Here is a 16392-nt window from a genome sequence, read left to right on the forward strand (position 1 = left end):
CAAAGTAGTATGTGATGTGTCACAAAAGACACAACAATACCACTGAGAAAAAAGATTTTATCTCTAAATGGAATATAATTTTTTGGCCCTTTAGATAAGATTGTAGCATCTATCAAATACTTCTTCTGCCCCTAAAATTTTTCATAATTTCTTTGGAGAAGTGGGAAAGTAATTTTATGAAGAAAAAGTATTTCATAGAACAATGTTCTTACATCTCAATCTGAAATTTTAAATATATTTTTTAAAACTTTATTGAAGTCTACTCACTTAACATATGAACACTTCTTTTTTTAAACAAAATTACTATAATATAATAGCACTCTGATGAGATAATTTCTTTGCTATTTTATAAGTAGTTAATTCTATAAATGCAATGACATTGAAAACCCCTGCAGAAAGCAGGCAAAGAATTTTTGATTTTGAGAAAAGTAATTCTCTTCATTTATAAGGTTTAAGAATCACCATTTGTTCAAAAGAATTGGAAAGATTTTTCACAAAACTTGTGCATGTTCTTCTTTCATTTACTTTTTAACTGAATAACATAGAAAATGGAATATTAGCATCTTATCTATGAATGTTAACAAAGCTGGTTACTAAATAGTCATGGAAATCTATCTAATACTGATTTTATCCATACAGAGAGAATAAAATGGAGCACTTAAGTCATTATATGTGTAATTCATTTTTTTCTTACTTTGAATGTGTAATTGAAATTAATCTGACTATAGATAACATGAAAATAATTCCTGTCTGTGAAACAGATTTTGCAATTTTTTTCCTCCAGCAATAGGTTAACCACTTTAATTACACTTTGATAATGCATACTTAACATTAATTTTATTTCTCAAAACACTAACTTATAGGGAAGAAATAAAGATTGAAAGCACATATAGTGTGGCCTTAAATGAGAATCATTTTTACTTTTCTCACGTAATTCTGGAAGTGGTTAAATCATGTATAAAAATGTTGAGTTAACTTTGCCATGCAATTATCTTACAATGATGCACTTTTAAAAAATAATATAATATATGCCAAGATTCCTCCACACAAGGGAGTTGCTGATGAGAATGACTTGTAGATTTGGGGAAGGTCAAGAGACCAAGGTGGCTGACGTGGGGAGGTGGATGTGGGAACTGGAGAAAATTTGTTCCCTGGTAACAGGGAAGCCAAATCATAAATTACATCAAGGACTGTGAATTTTACTTTTGATCAAAATGTGAATACACTGGAGAGTTTTTCACAAAGGAATGACACAATTTGACTCTTAATGGAAACTCTCTACTTGTACTATGAATAAACTATGGAGCAAGATTAGAAGCAGAGAAAACAGCTTAGACACTAATGCTTTGATTCTGGCAAAAACATGATAGACTGGACCTGAGTGGTCGGAGTTAAACTAGAAGCAAGGGTGGCATCCTATATATGTCCCTTAGGAAGACTATCCAAACTGCTGGCAGACTGAGTTTGGGACTTTCTCTTGGACTCACTTTTGCTTTATGAACTTGAAAGGGGTTCATATTAGGGCCCACAGTTGGCAAGAACACCAACAGGCAGAGAGTGATAGGACCAGTAAAGTTAATCTTAATTATGATTAATAGGTGTATACATCAAATTCAGGCATGCTATCAAATTGGGGGAAATTTTAAGAGCATGTTCTCAGATCAGTGCCACAGGGCATTGAGCGTGTAAAGACAGAGACTGCATGAACACAAAAGGGCATGAAAAAAAGTGTTTAGAAACCCCTCACAAGTAGTCTCCACCTACCAAAAACAAACAAACAAAAAAAAGATCTGGACATGGAGAAACTGGAGAGTCTATGAATAGTGACAGAGGAGACCTGGGGAGTCATGGGGTCAGCATCACATGGTGACCAAGCAGATCACCAGTAGACAAATATATGGTGCAATAGTCAGTCAGTTTTTACTGAAGATCAACTTAAAAGGTCATTTCATGGTCAGTGTCCTGACTCAACAGAGTGCAATACTTAACCTGTAACAAATTTAGGATTTAGGCAATGAAGAAAAGGTACTAAAATTGGAATATGTTGGGAATGTGTTAAAAAGACAGAGCCAAGGGCTCTGTGAATTTGTAAGAGAATAACAAAAACTGGGAAGAGGCAGAAATCCTGGGAAAATGATATCATCAATTTAGAGCTTTTCGACTTTTGAAACAGAACAGATTTGATCTCTAAAATAAAAGTGGAAGATCGACATTACAAGTAACAAAAATAAGCCGTTTTATGTGGTGTAAAGAAAGTAAAGGGACACAGGTTCAGGCAGTACGGGTAGAAATACTCTTTCACAAAACAAAATCAGAAAGTGAAAAACATGAAAGATGAAATACTCTGACTGCAACAAACATACAAAATATGAGAGCCAGGTCTTTCCTGTCTTCACCTTTTTCCTCGGTGTGGCTCTGGCTATTTGATGGATGTTCAGAATTCTTGAAACACATCTTAAAGGCACCAGGCCTCACCATGCTGCTCACATTACAATTAGCTGTTACAGAGAAAGCAGTTGTGACCGTTACTGGTCTCTCATCTTGGATTCCGTCTTAACATAGATTTATTGAGTTAAATACAAACTGGCTTCTCACAGTCTTCAAATCAAACTTGTCCTCCTTTTTTTAATGTTCTTTCTCCTTTGCAAATGAGTGATTTAAATTCATCTGAATAAAATGGACAACATGGCCTTCAAATAAGTGTTCTGTATGTTCGCTTTTTAACATAAGTAACTCTATTTCTACATCATTAAATAAATGACTACATGCCTCGTTTAATCACATGCTCCATCTTAGATCATTAATATGATGGTCTGGCATTGATCAAAATAATTCTAGAATACTTTAAACATGTGCATGTGTGGAGAGTGCAGGCCTATGGGTAAACTGGCTCAGTGAACCAGAAGTTTTTGATAAAAGAACTAAAGATTGAAGGAGACAGAACTTAGGTTAAATGATTAGAAATTTATAAACTTGCAAACGAGAACAATGTGGTATGTGAATTAATAGAGGAAAAAATGAGCAGCTTAATTCTAATTACCACCTCTCCAGTGTAATAGTCTTCTACAGGTTCATGTTAATGACTCTCTATAGTTAAAATAGCACTTTAATCAAAGAAGCTATGCTTTTGCCCTCTTATTTTTCTCTACCTTTATAGATTCTTACCATTTCAGACCTATTTCCATCATTTTTCTATTTTTTTTTCTAAACTTTCCCTCACTCCTTTTTATCCCGCATTGCCCCTTGTTATCTTTAATTCGGTAGCTTATTCTGTATAATTATTCTATTGTTCAAAAATAGCCTCAGTGTTGAAATGCCACTTTTATCTTTCTATCTCTAGCTCTTCCCACGTCTCTTTATTTTTCAATTTGTACCAGAATATACTAGATTTATTTTGGTTTGAGCTTCAGCAACTTCAAGTTTGTGGGTAGTCAGAATTGCTAGTTCCACTAAAAGTTAGCATCACAGCACTCATTAAAACAACATTTCCTCAATGTTCAATTATAATAAGTGATACCTAATTTTTATACTGTTTGAAGCCTACTCTTGGGGGTTTAGTTTTTTATTAATAATCATACACACTCAGAATGCACTTTTCAATATAGAATCAAACACAGGTATAATATTTTACTTTTACAAAACGTGTATAAACACAGCAATCTTCCTTAAACAAATGTACATTGTGGAATTTATAATTTAAATTTACCAGAATGCCATCAGGTTCTTTTAATAAGATGTTAGTCCTGGGAAGCAACTGATCCAGGTTCCTAATTTTTTACTGTCATGAGGTTTTTCTGAGAACTTGGAATTACCCAAGCCACAGAAAAAGCTCTTTGTAGGCAAGGCTTTCTGTGTTCATCAGAGTTGGTGCTAACTCCACCCAAGATACCTTACTTCCTGGTATCCTTGCCTTGGAATACAAATTGTCATTCCTGTTATTACAAAGCCTTCCTATCTTCTGATCCACTCTCAGAGTACCTCCCCAATAGATTTTCCTGTTTTGCTCTTTATTCAAATAGAAATACACTCTATCTTCTTCAAATGTGCAACTGAATAATCTCTTTGCCTTACTGAACAAGAAATCAGAATGTGAAGAAAACTTATTCCCTTTTTACTATACTCCATAGGTGATGCTCCTTGTCTGTATGTCCAAATGCTACTTTTCGTCCTCTTCCAAACTGCACTTTGCTTTAAGAGCAACCCTGTCCATCTCCTGATACTTCTTGTGGCTACAAACTATAAATCTTCCAGTCGTACTTTCTCTTTTGCTGAAGGCTTTGAAATCAGCTCATTTGTTTCCAAACCCTATGTATTTCATTTTCCATCTTCTTTGGTAAAAATAATATTCCCACGAAAAATCCACTCAGTGATTCAAATTCTCTTTCTTTCTAGCTGTCTCTTTGGTAGCCCTTAGTTATTTATATTACCTTTACCTGAAGTTCACCTTAACCACTCACTCCGACAGGTCTATCCTGCATGTGTTATCACTGTACTGTTCCAGTACATCTCACCTTATGTAAAATCCAATCCTTCTAGATCAGCAATACTGTCTCCCCCCTCCCCCATTAACACACTCAAGCTTACAACTCACTGTCATAGAGGTACAATAAAATCAAAATCAAAATCTCATCAATTTTGGTGTTCTTGGGGTGGGGGTTGGTTTTTACTTATATACTTGATATGGCTTGAATGCAATATTTAAGAAATTATGGGGCGGTGCCTGTGGCTCAAAGGGGTAGGGTGCCGGCCCCATATGCCGGAGGTGGTGGATTCAAACCCAGCCCCGGTAAAAAAAAAAAAAAAGAAAGAAAGAAAGAAATTGTGGTATTGGCACAGAAATACATAAAGTGACAAAACTAAGAACCTGAAAATAAAACCACTGGATGAATATAGACATTTATGTAAACGAACTACATGGTAATTGGCAAAGCACACATATTTCATTAAGTCCTGTGGAGGCAAAACAATCAAATAGAAAAGCAAATAGATTCTTCTTCACACTATGCACTCAAAGAAATAATGCCCTGAAAGATAATATTTGGAAATATTTTTATAATCTATATGGGTAAATATTTTCTAAACTACATAGAAATCAAACAGACAACCTTCAGATGGGAGATTTTTGCATGTTATGAATCTGAAAAAGATCTGATAACTAGAATCTACAGAAAACTGAAATTAAGCAATAAGAAAAAAGCAAGTAACCCTATTTCTATGTGGACAAGAGACTTGAACAGAAACTTCTCTGAAGATGACAGCTGAATGACCAACAAACACATGAAAAAATGTTCACCTTTAATCATCAGAGAAATTCAAATCAAAACCACTTTAAGATATTACCTGACTCTAGTAAGATTAGCCCACATCTTAGTGTGCTACTAACATTAGTCCCAAACTACGGATGCTGGTGTGGATGTGGAGAGAAGGGAACAGTTTACACTGCTGGATGGGATTGCAAACTAGTACAACCTTTATAGAAAGAAGTATGGAGAATTCTCAAAGAACTAAAAGTTGACTTTCTGTTCCATCTGCAATCCCATTACTAGGTATCTACTAAGATGAACAATAATCATTTTACCACAAAGACATTTGCACCAAAATGTTTATTACAGCCCAATTTATAATTGCCAAGTCATGGAAGCAACCCAGGTGCCCATCAGCCTCTGAATGGATTAACAAATTGTGGTATATGTATACCTTGGAATACTACTCATCCATAAAATGATGGAAACTTTACATCTTTTATTTACCTGGATGGAGTTGAAACATTGCTCATAGTAAGGTATCTCAAAAATAGAAAAACAAGTATCCAATGTAAAGTATCAATACTATTACAAAACCAATATATAAATACTTACATACTCACATGAATGGTAAAACATAAATAGAGTCTAGAAGGGGAGAGAGATGAGGAAGGAGAAGGAAAAAGAAGGGGGAAAGGTGACTGAAGGGAGGAGGGAGGACATTTGGTGGGATCTCACCTAATACACACAATGCAAGGGTATTCAGCATGCCCGCCTGGGTGGGAACAATGCAATCTAAAAGTTTATTTCCTCATATTAATTTGAAATTTAAAAAAATGTCCCCAGATATCACCCAGTGTCTTATGGAGGGGCAAAATCATTCTCAAGTGAGAACCCCCACTGAGTGAACCCTGGTGGGGGAAATCTCTTTTTGAGAACTCCAGTTTAAATCCTGACCCCAAACCTTGAGTTGAGGGTAATTTTTGAAAAATCCTAAATAAACAGCCAAATAAACATTCCATTTAATGACATGCAAATAAATAAATAAATAAAAGAATATATATGTGCATGATTAATATTTTTTTGAAGGTGAATGTATTGAAATGTTCTAACTTAGATTCTGGTAGGGTTTGCACAATTCTGTGAGTTTTAAATTGTGTGCTTTGAACAGGTGAATTTTATGTTATGTGCATTATATCTCAATAAATGTGTTTAAAAGAAAAAGAAGCAATGAACCTAAATGGAAATTTTGGGAAATGTGATTACTTCAACTTTACAAATTTCTGTTTATCTAGTTGCCTTTAAAAAATTTTTTATAACTTGGTACCTGTATCTCAGTGGTTAGGGCTTTGACCACATACACTGAGGCTGTTGGGTTCGAACCTGGCCTGGGCCTGCTAAACAACAGTGACAACTGCAACAAAAAAATAGCCAGGCAGGGCTGCTCCTGTGGCTCAAAGGAGTAGGGCACCGACCTCATATGCCAGAGGTGGCAGGTTCAAACCCAGCTCTGGCCAGAAATACTGCAAAAAAAAAGAAAAAATATCTGGGCCTTGTGGCTGTGGTGGACACCTGTAGTCCCAGCTGCTTGGGAGGCTGAGGCAAGAGAATTGCTTGAGCCTAAGAGTTTGAGGTTGCTGCGTGCTGTGATGCCACAGCACTCTACTGAGGGCGACATAATGAGACTCTGTCTATAAAAACACAACAAAATTTTTTTTTTTAGCAAGCTATAGTAGGGCACCTGACACATGGATAAACCTTAGAATGAAAGCTACAAAATCTCTTTTTGTCTGTGTGTTTGTGTGCATGTCTGTAGCCGTCATACATATTCATTTATATCCTTATGAAATTGTCAAAATTAAACTGTAAGAGTTCTATTTTATTGAGTTAAAGAAAAGTAAGTGCTTATAGAAATAAAGTACTCTGTCATAAAAACAAAGACAACCCCATTGGCTTCTAAAGTTCGCATGGGTCAGGAAATCTTTGGTAAATAGGATATTGTTATGTCTTCAGGTTTCAGCACTAAACATAACACAGATGCACAACTTTTCCTATCCTTTTTTTTTTAAAGTGAAATAACCTTGTATTATCACCACATTACAAAACTTGACAGTAAGAAAAATAGCTTGATAATGAGCTTTTTAATATCACATATTGAAGGAAATGAAAAGGTAATTACAAAAACAAGTGAGGTAAATTGATGTAAGAAAAAATCCCATGTGAGAGATATTCTCTCTATAACAGGTTTTAGAATTCTTATAATCAAGAATGGAGAGTTCCAATAGGCAAACACAAGTTATGTATGTTATTGAATACTTGAAAGATGGATGGCCTGGCAGCAATGCACTATAACTATAAAACATACACTAGATTTCTAACATTTCACGTGAACAAAAGAGTGTACTTTTTCCCATCAATAATTTCATCCTTTTTATGTGTTGAAATGATAATATTTCAGATTATATTGGTCAAATATATATATATATATATATTTTTAAAAAAAGGATGGACAGTTGAGGCTGAGGGAAATCTATAAAAATAACAATTTACTTCTCAGGCCTGGCGAAACAAACCAAAGCAAGAGAACACAACAACAACCGCAAAATTACCTAAGAGAATAAATTTTTGCCAAGAGGACAGAATTTTTCTCTCTCTACAGTTTCTTATTACAGACAGACTTGAGATACTTAGAACCATTACTGCGAATGTTTTGTGCCATATTGGCTAATTATACTAAGAGACAGTACACAATTCTAGAAATTATGATGTGTAGATTTTCCAATCTATAAATTGCTGATATGAAAGACAGATCACAATTGCTTGGTTCCTAGTGTTCACTGAAAGTTAAGGTCAGTAAGGGTTAACAGTTAAGAGGTCTGACTCTGGCACTGCCGGGTCTTCCCTGCGGCTGCTCTCTGGCTGGCTCCGTCCCCTTGGTCCTGCGCACTCGTCCACTGCAATCGCCCAGCTCTGACATGGCCTCAAGCGCTGCCACCACTGCAGTGAAGATTGGAATAATTGGTGGAACAGGCCTGGATGATCCAGAAATTTTAGGAGGAAGAACTGAAAAATATGTGGATACTCCATTTGGCAAACCCTCTGATGCCTTAAATGGGGGGAAGATAAAAAATGTCGATTGTGTTCTCCTTGCAAGGCCTGGGAGGCAGCGCACCATCATTCCTTCAGAAATCAACTACCAGGCACACATCTGGCCTTTGAAGGCAGAAGGACATGTCATAGTGACGGCAGCTTGTGGCTCCTTGGGGGAGGAGATTCAGCCTGGGGATATAGTCATTATTGATCAGTTCATGGACAGGACCATCATGAGGCCACCACCTTCTATGATGGAAGTCATTCCTATACCAGGGGAGTGTGCCACATGCCCATGGCTGAGCCGTTTGGCCCCGAAACAAGAGAGGTCCTCATCGAGACTGCTCAGAAGTGTGGACTCCAGTGCCACTCAAAGGGGACAATGGGGACAATGGGAGGACCTCATTTTAGCTCCCGGGCAGAAACCCTTGTGTTCCACACCTGGGGGCAGATATTGTCAACACGACCACAGTCCCAGAAGTGGTTCTTGCAAAGGAGGTTGGAATCTGCTATACGAGTATCGCCATGGCAACAGATTACCATTGCTGGAAGGAGCCCCAGGAAGCATTTTCTGTGGCCTGGATCTTAGAGACCCTGAAAGAAAACTCCAGTAAGGCCCCAAGTTTACTTCTCACCACCGTTCCTCAGACAGGGTCCACGGAATGGTCAGAAACTCTCCATAACCTGGAGAATACGGCCCAGTTTTCTGTTTTATTGCTGAGACATTAAAAAAGCATGGCTGCCCAGAAGAAAGCTTTCTAACTCATGTTGCTTTGGAAATTTTTGCTTAACTTTAAAAGCATGGCCTACTTCTGTCATGCCCTTGCCTGTGGTAAGAAAGACAAGATGTTGGCTGCGTCTGTAGCACAGTGGTTACAGCGGCAGCCGCATACACTGAGGGAGCCAGGTTACAACCCAGCCCTGGGCCAGCTAAACAACGACAACCGCAACAAAAGAAAAGCCGCGCATTGTGGTGGGCACCTGCAGTCCCAGCTACTTGGGAGGCTGAGGCAAGAGAATCGCTTAAACACAAGAGTTGGAGGTTGCTGTGAGCTGTGACACCAGGGAACCCTATCAAGGGCGACATAGTGAGCCTGTCTCAGGTAAAAAAAAAAAAAAAAAGATGTTGTGCGTATGAGGAGATACTGTTAAAAGACCCGAATGACTTCAGAATACAGAAGAAAAGCAAATGACCAGTAAACGTAGGGAAAATTTTTTTATTTTAGAAGAAAAACTCCAAGAAGATAGCCTTCTTCCCTCTCTGTATTAAATTTCCAACAATAAAGGGCTATTTATAGGTGATATCCGGTTTCCTATGTTGCCTGCGGAATATGAGGAAGAAATGGCACTCTGGTTATTTATTGATATATCCATAAATTGGTAAAGTATTTCTGGAGGACAGTGTGGCAAAATGCATCAGCTGGCTTAAAAATACCTAACATACTTTGTGCTGGGTCCTCCTAGGAATTTCTCTTTAAAAAATTATCAGATACAAAATATTTTGTGTGAAGAAGAGTATATAATAGTGTCATAATGGCAAGTATTTAAAAAGTATTTAAAATAATCTGAGTACTCAACAATTAGGGGTAAATTTTAGTAATAATTAGATCATGAATCAGCCCACCAAAGATTCCTTTTCACATAATATTTCCATGTCCTGAAGAAGTGGTTGCTCCTATAATACCAAACGAAAGAAGGAATATGTCAGAATTTCACAGTACTTGTTTTAAAATGCTGTGTAAATGTACTCAAAGACTAGAAGGAACTATGTATAATCTTGTTATTGTATCAGGCAGAAGGTATGATACTGGATAATTTTTATTTTCTTTGAATCTATCTTCATATTTTCTGCATGAGTGTAAACAAATGGGAAAGTTGTTATAAAAATAAAAATGGACATAGAAAAAAATGGACATCCAGTTCTTGAAAACACTGTTTCTGGTAATGAAGCAAAATAGAAGATGCTTAATGTTAAGATGAGTGTTATTTAAGGGAATTGTGTACTTATTCTGCTTTTTTTTTAAAAAGAAAGAAAGAACACAAGATTATTGATATTTTTACAGTCCAAACAATACCTGGGTTTGCACAGCCTCCTGAGAAAAGCCAGGTGTTTAATACTGAAGTGGTCTAAAAGTTAAAATATTTAGAAGATTGAATATGCACATCATGGTGTCCGATTTTTTTTTTTTTTGAAACAAAGTCTCACTAGAGGATTTGTAGACAGTAGAGTGCTGTGGGATCACAGCTCACAGCAGCCTCAAAGTCTTGGGCTTAAGTGATTCTCTTGCCTCAGCCTCCCAAGTGGCTGGGACTATAGGCACCTGCCACAGTGCCTGGTTATTTTTTTGCCAGTGTGTGTGTGTGTGGGGGGGGTTGTTATTGTTGTTTAGCTGGCCTGGGCCAGGTTCCAATCCACCAGCCTTGGTGTATGTGGCTGGTGCTATAACCACTGTGCCATGGGAGCTGAGCCGGTGTCAGATATTTTAAAAATTAATATTTTACTTCAAGTATGCTTTTTATTAGCTGACAAATTACATTACATGAGCTGGCAATTTTTCTTTTTTAATAAAGAAAAGGGAGGGTCCTTTTTTTTACACTGTTTTTCATTGTTAATTGTAATTAATTTATAGGAATGCTTTTTGTTTTCTTCAGTTTTCTATCACTGTGAGATCTTTTTTTCCTAACGTTTTTACTGTAATCTATGACAGGATGCTTTAGGATCAGGATATAAGACCTTTTGTTTAAAGAATTTGTAATGTCACTATAATCATGTTTATGAGATTGACTTCAAAATAATAAACTGCTAATTATAAATAAAATAAACCTATTATCCTCTAGTGTTTAAAAAAATAAAAAAATAATTAGGAGGTCTGACTATTAAGTTCGTGAACTCATCCTAGAAGAAAAGCTACACCCCCCATTGCTGAATACCACCAAGGTCACCTTCAAAGTGCTCGGGCTGGGAAGGTCTGCGTTAATCCCAGCATTTAGTCTACACTTTGAAGCAATTTGGGAACTATTTTTCTGGAAGGGTCCTCAGAGCTGTCGGCATGTTATCCTTACGTGTATTACCCTGAATGCCATCAAAATGTCTTCCTTTCAGTATTTCCTTTATCTTTGGGTAAAGCGAAAAGGCTGGGGCCAGATATCAGATAAATAGGGAGGATGTTCCAATACATTTATTCGTTTACTGGCTGAAACTCCCTCAGGCACAGGGCCCTGTGAGTTCTTTGCTTTCATTTATCCGTGAGCTGCTTTGGGAACATGTTTGCACACAACATTCTCATGCTGAGATTTTCAGTTTAGATTTTTCTATTTCTCTAAAAATGTTTACTTGGTCTGCTATGCTTCTCACAACCAACCAACGATTTAGACACACAATTTGACAAATTTTTGTGACATTGTTTATCAGTTCTGCTCGTTACTGGCCACCCTGAGCTCTCTTCATCAGATGATGCTTTCTCTCCCCTCGGAAACACATTTAATACATTTGTACACTGCCATTTTCTTCATGACATTATCCCCATAAACTTGGACTAAAATGTTCCTGATTTCACTTCCACTCTTGCCAAGTTTAACAAGAAATTTAACATTTGTTCATTGCCCTAATTCAAGCTCCAACCTTCTCGAGAAGGCACACAAACACATGCAATGAAAATAATGAATGCCACTCAGTAAGACACCAGCACACATCCATGTGAACACAGCTGGGGGACGCTGATATGCCAGGGTTATGAAGACTGAGCTGTTTGTACAGTGCTGTTAATGTAAGCACCCAGTGGCAAGTTGGCAAACTTAATTGTGAGACTTCATATATATACTAAAGATACAAAAATAATAAGACAATAAATCTCCCTATGCAAGCATATGAGGAGGTGAGATGTGATTTGGGTAAGATAATGGTATAAAATATCAGGGTGTTTCACTTTGTTAAGGGAAAGAAAGAGTATTTTGTTGTTGTTCTAAAGTAGAATGATGTTTTCAATATGAGAAGGCAAAAACTATAGGGCAATTACTGAACACATAAATTTTAGAAGGTTTGTGAAAGGTGAATCTTATAAAGAAAGATATGTGTGATCAAGTTGGCTAAGATTAGAAAGGAATTATTGATATATTTTTCCTAAAAATTGAGCTGTATCAAAATCACAATGATGCAAAGTTGAATTTGATCCTCTGTGTTAAAACAACGAGGTTTCTGGGCATATTTGTCTGCTTTTAATAGGAACTTTTTAAATATACATTTTTGGTGATTGGCCTTAGGAAACAAAGATTCTGTGTTTTACTTAAATAATTTCCTACACTTCATGTTGTCTTTAGTGTATTTTGATTACTTAAGAAAACTGAGCCCTTTCTCTTAAAAGAGGTATCATGTTCTACAACTATGTAAATTTCTGCATTTGATTTTGAAGCCTTTTAATTGTCTCTTTGAATGAATAAATTGCTGTTCACAGTGACTTGTAATACTATTTTTATCAAATACTTTTGGTAATTCAACAAATTGATATTTCAACAAACTTCCTAAAATCAAATTCTAAAATATGTATTTTTCTTGACCTGAAAGTAACATTGTAATTTTCCATACTGACCATAGAAATATCTCAAAAGGATACCTCCCTTAATAAAAAGAAAGATTTGAAATCAACTGGGTTTATTTTATATATTAAACAGTATGGAACACTTATGAAATAATAAGGAATGCTAAACCTTTAAGTTATGTATACATAGATATGTTAGTTATATGTGTTTCAGAAATTCTGTCCAGTTCATAGTAATTTAATAGTTTTAGTGTAAGACTATCAGTCATAATTCTAGCAATTATATTAAAATGTTTTATGCAACTGAAATAACCAAATTTTCTTGTCAGCCGCATCATTATTATAATAAACCCATCAGATCTTTATTTATGGCCATTTTAAGTCTTGAAATTTATATATAGTGAATTGATTACTCTTTCTAGAGTAACTCTAAGCCTAAGGAGTTTAATCTTCCAAAAAGGCTCATAGAACAAATTCTGAGAACTTAAGACCATATTGGACTGGATGAGGATTCCTAGAAAAGTATGAGGAAACTGATTGGTTCACAAAACTTCTAACCCAACATCAAACACAATAAGAATTAATTAAATACCAAGGAAATACAGTCAGCCAGTACTGAAACTTTAAAAATGCAATTCGATGCACTCCAAAAGATTGATCCAAGTCAAATTATCAGTGATAAGCAATCTAATAAATAATACTATGGACTTGTATTGGAAAAACAAAACAAGTATTTAAAAGAATATAAATCCAATGTTAATTTGAACTTTGAACCATGCAGAGAGGCTGAGAAGCTTCTGGGTCTTTCCTGAGTTCTTCAAGCTTTCATTATTAAAAGCTCTGTATTCTGTGATTCATTATGGATTAGATAAAATGATACAAAATATACAGAAAAAAATGGTGAAGCAATTGTTCTAAAATTGTTAAAGTGGTTTATAAACAGTGGTTAATTTGTCAAACCCATAATTCTGGTAAGACAATATAAACCTCAAGTGACACATTTCTAGCAACTGATGAATCATTTGAACATTTACAAATGGACTTCGTTTAATTGGTGCCTTCAAATAAAGGCCAAATGATTATCAGGAAGAAGTACTTTCCTTGTGGGGCATTCCTGGAGTAATCTCCAGCAACAGAGTTTTCATTTGACTAGACAAATAATAAAACAGTAAGATATGGTTTTACAAGCACAATGGCACTAGGCAAAGCTAACTGACTCCCTAGACTCCCTTGATCAATTATGGACTGATGGTGATCAGGTCCCCTCCCGCTGGGAAACAACAAGTGACCCCTTATAGAATAGCTACTGCTGGAAGGGCTATGCTTCTAAGAACCTCATTCATTACCCACTTTATAAACTCTGACATGTTCTAATAGTGTAAGGCTCTAATGTATTATGCTGACGTATATTTTCACCTGATAAAGGAAGCCCTTGGTGACCCATCAAGTGACAACAAACAGACCTCTAATGACCTAGACTAGAACCTGGAGATTAAGTGTTTTCCAAAAGAAATCAAAGAACTGCCCTTGAACTCCGTCAAAAGGGACCATACTAAGTTCTTTCTGCAAAAACTTCACTCCTTGAGTCTTACATTAACTGCTCTCAACTGAAGGGGGCTACTATACCAGACCTTGGGTATTGCACACCCGTTGAAGACCTCAGAGTAAAACTGACCAGGGAAGTTGTTGTTGTTGTTGTTGTTGTTGTTGTTTTCCAGAAGCAGGTAGCATTCTAGGCATGGGCAACTTTCCTAAGATCACGGATTTACTTAAGTCCTTTGGTCACCATGAAATCTTTGTCCCCTTTTCTCTTTTCTCTGTGCTTCTTTTCTGTTTATACATGCAAGATAATGTAATAATTCAGATTTTGTATTTGATAGCTTCCCCGGGAAACAACTGATGTCACATAGGTCATGTTAAACCTCAGTCCTTTTATGATCTTAGAGATTCTCTGGTTCACCCTCTAACAAATTTTACTGATGATCCAAGTACAATTATCTGGTTGTCTCGGTAAGGGAAACTGAGCCCTGATCTTCAACATAAGACTCGCTTCCTGCTTGAGAGACCTGGAGAAGCACAAGGAAGACTTGTGAGCTGTGTACGTGCAGATGAGAAAACTGGCCTCCAAGAGAGAAGGAATATACGAGCTGTGTCAATAACAGCCATGGTACAGATTCTCTAGACTTCAAAGGTCTCTTGATGTTGGAAGCAGAGGCTGTGCTCAAGGTCTGCAGTTTTGCAAAAACAAAAGTGGAGACATTCTACATATCTGACCTTCTTCATCTCCTCCCTAATTAGTGCTGATATCAGATAAGTAGCTTTTTTTTTCTTCTTCTGCCAACCCCAGGTTTACTTGGGAAGGCTCCTCCCAGATTTCCTCAGTCCTCCGCCAGATACTCTGTGCCAAGCCTCTTTATTCCTGGCATCAAGATCCCCTCATGTGGTGATCCCAAACCCCTTCACTTTCCATAGGATTATTAAGCTTTCAAATTCACGTGTTCAGATTCCTTGTTATAGCTAATAGTAGGCAAAATCTATAGTGAGGGTTTGCAGTTAAATTATGCAAGAGACAGAGTGAGAAAACCAAAAGAAAGGTAATTTAAGAGTTTATAAATTTGTAACCTTAATTCCTAAATTATTGAATATCATGGGTTCCAACTGTACAATAATTGGATGATGTTGTCTTAGACAAATAAGACTTCCTTCTCTTGACCCCTAACATGCAAGTATCCCACAGGAAACTACCTGTTGTGCCATTCTGGGATGCATTTTCATGGATAATTTGACGATCAACCATAGTGTGGCCAACTCCACATCTCAAAAGTGAAAAGTAAGGGGACAAGGTGGGTTGGAGATTCTACCAGAATCTCTGTCCTCCACAAGCAATTTGACACTGAATACCTCTTAATTTGCATTATAGAATAAAGTGAAATTTGCCATGAAGCATAAATCCCTCCAAATGGACGTCTTTTGGCAGAATGTTCCTTCACTGGCTTAACAGAAATGTAAATGAAGTTTTGATTACAAATACATCTCAAACATCAGCTACTAGAGCTGACTTAACTGAAGTTAGTTCCCCAGCAAATTTCTTTAAATTCTCTTACTAAAGTTGTTTTATATAACAAGATTGCTTTGGACTGTTGACTGAATGGGGGGAGTGCATGTGATAGCTGACACCTCCTACTGCACTTGGATAAAGACATCTGGTATAGTGGAAACTGAATTGCAAGATAAGAACTAACAAGCTACTTAGTTAAAACATAGATTCTTGGTCCTTTTTGATGTGTTTGATTTTGATCAGTGCCATTTATGTGGGTTCCTATACTTCAGTGGGTATACTTCAGTCTTTTAGCATTTTCTCTTGATACCCATCATAATAATTTCCCTGGAGTGTCACATCCTCTCAAGAGTCTTAAATGCTCATATGCTGCCATCTGTTAAACGTCAAATGATCTATGGTTAGAGTAACGAAACTACAAAGAGAACATAACGAACATCTAACTGACCTGATGTTGAAATTTGTA

The 16392-nt window shown here is 36.5% G+C and overlaps 1 pseudogene; it reads left to right on the forward strand.

Annotated features, from left to right (window-relative positions):
- Nucleotides 1-8157: 8157 nt before the first annotated feature.
- Nucleotides 8158-9062, forward strand: LOC100942363 (annotated as a pseudogene).
- Nucleotides 9063-16392: the final 7330 nt, after the last annotated feature.

The sequence above is a fragment of the Otolemur garnettii genome, unplaced genomic scaffold (genome assembly GCF_000181295.1).
Source record: "Otolemur garnettii isolate 467f Iridium unplaced genomic scaffold, OtoGar3 scaffold00246, whole genome shotgun sequence".
Lineage (NCBI taxonomy): Eukaryota > Metazoa > Chordata > Mammalia > Primates > Galagidae > Otolemur > Otolemur garnettii.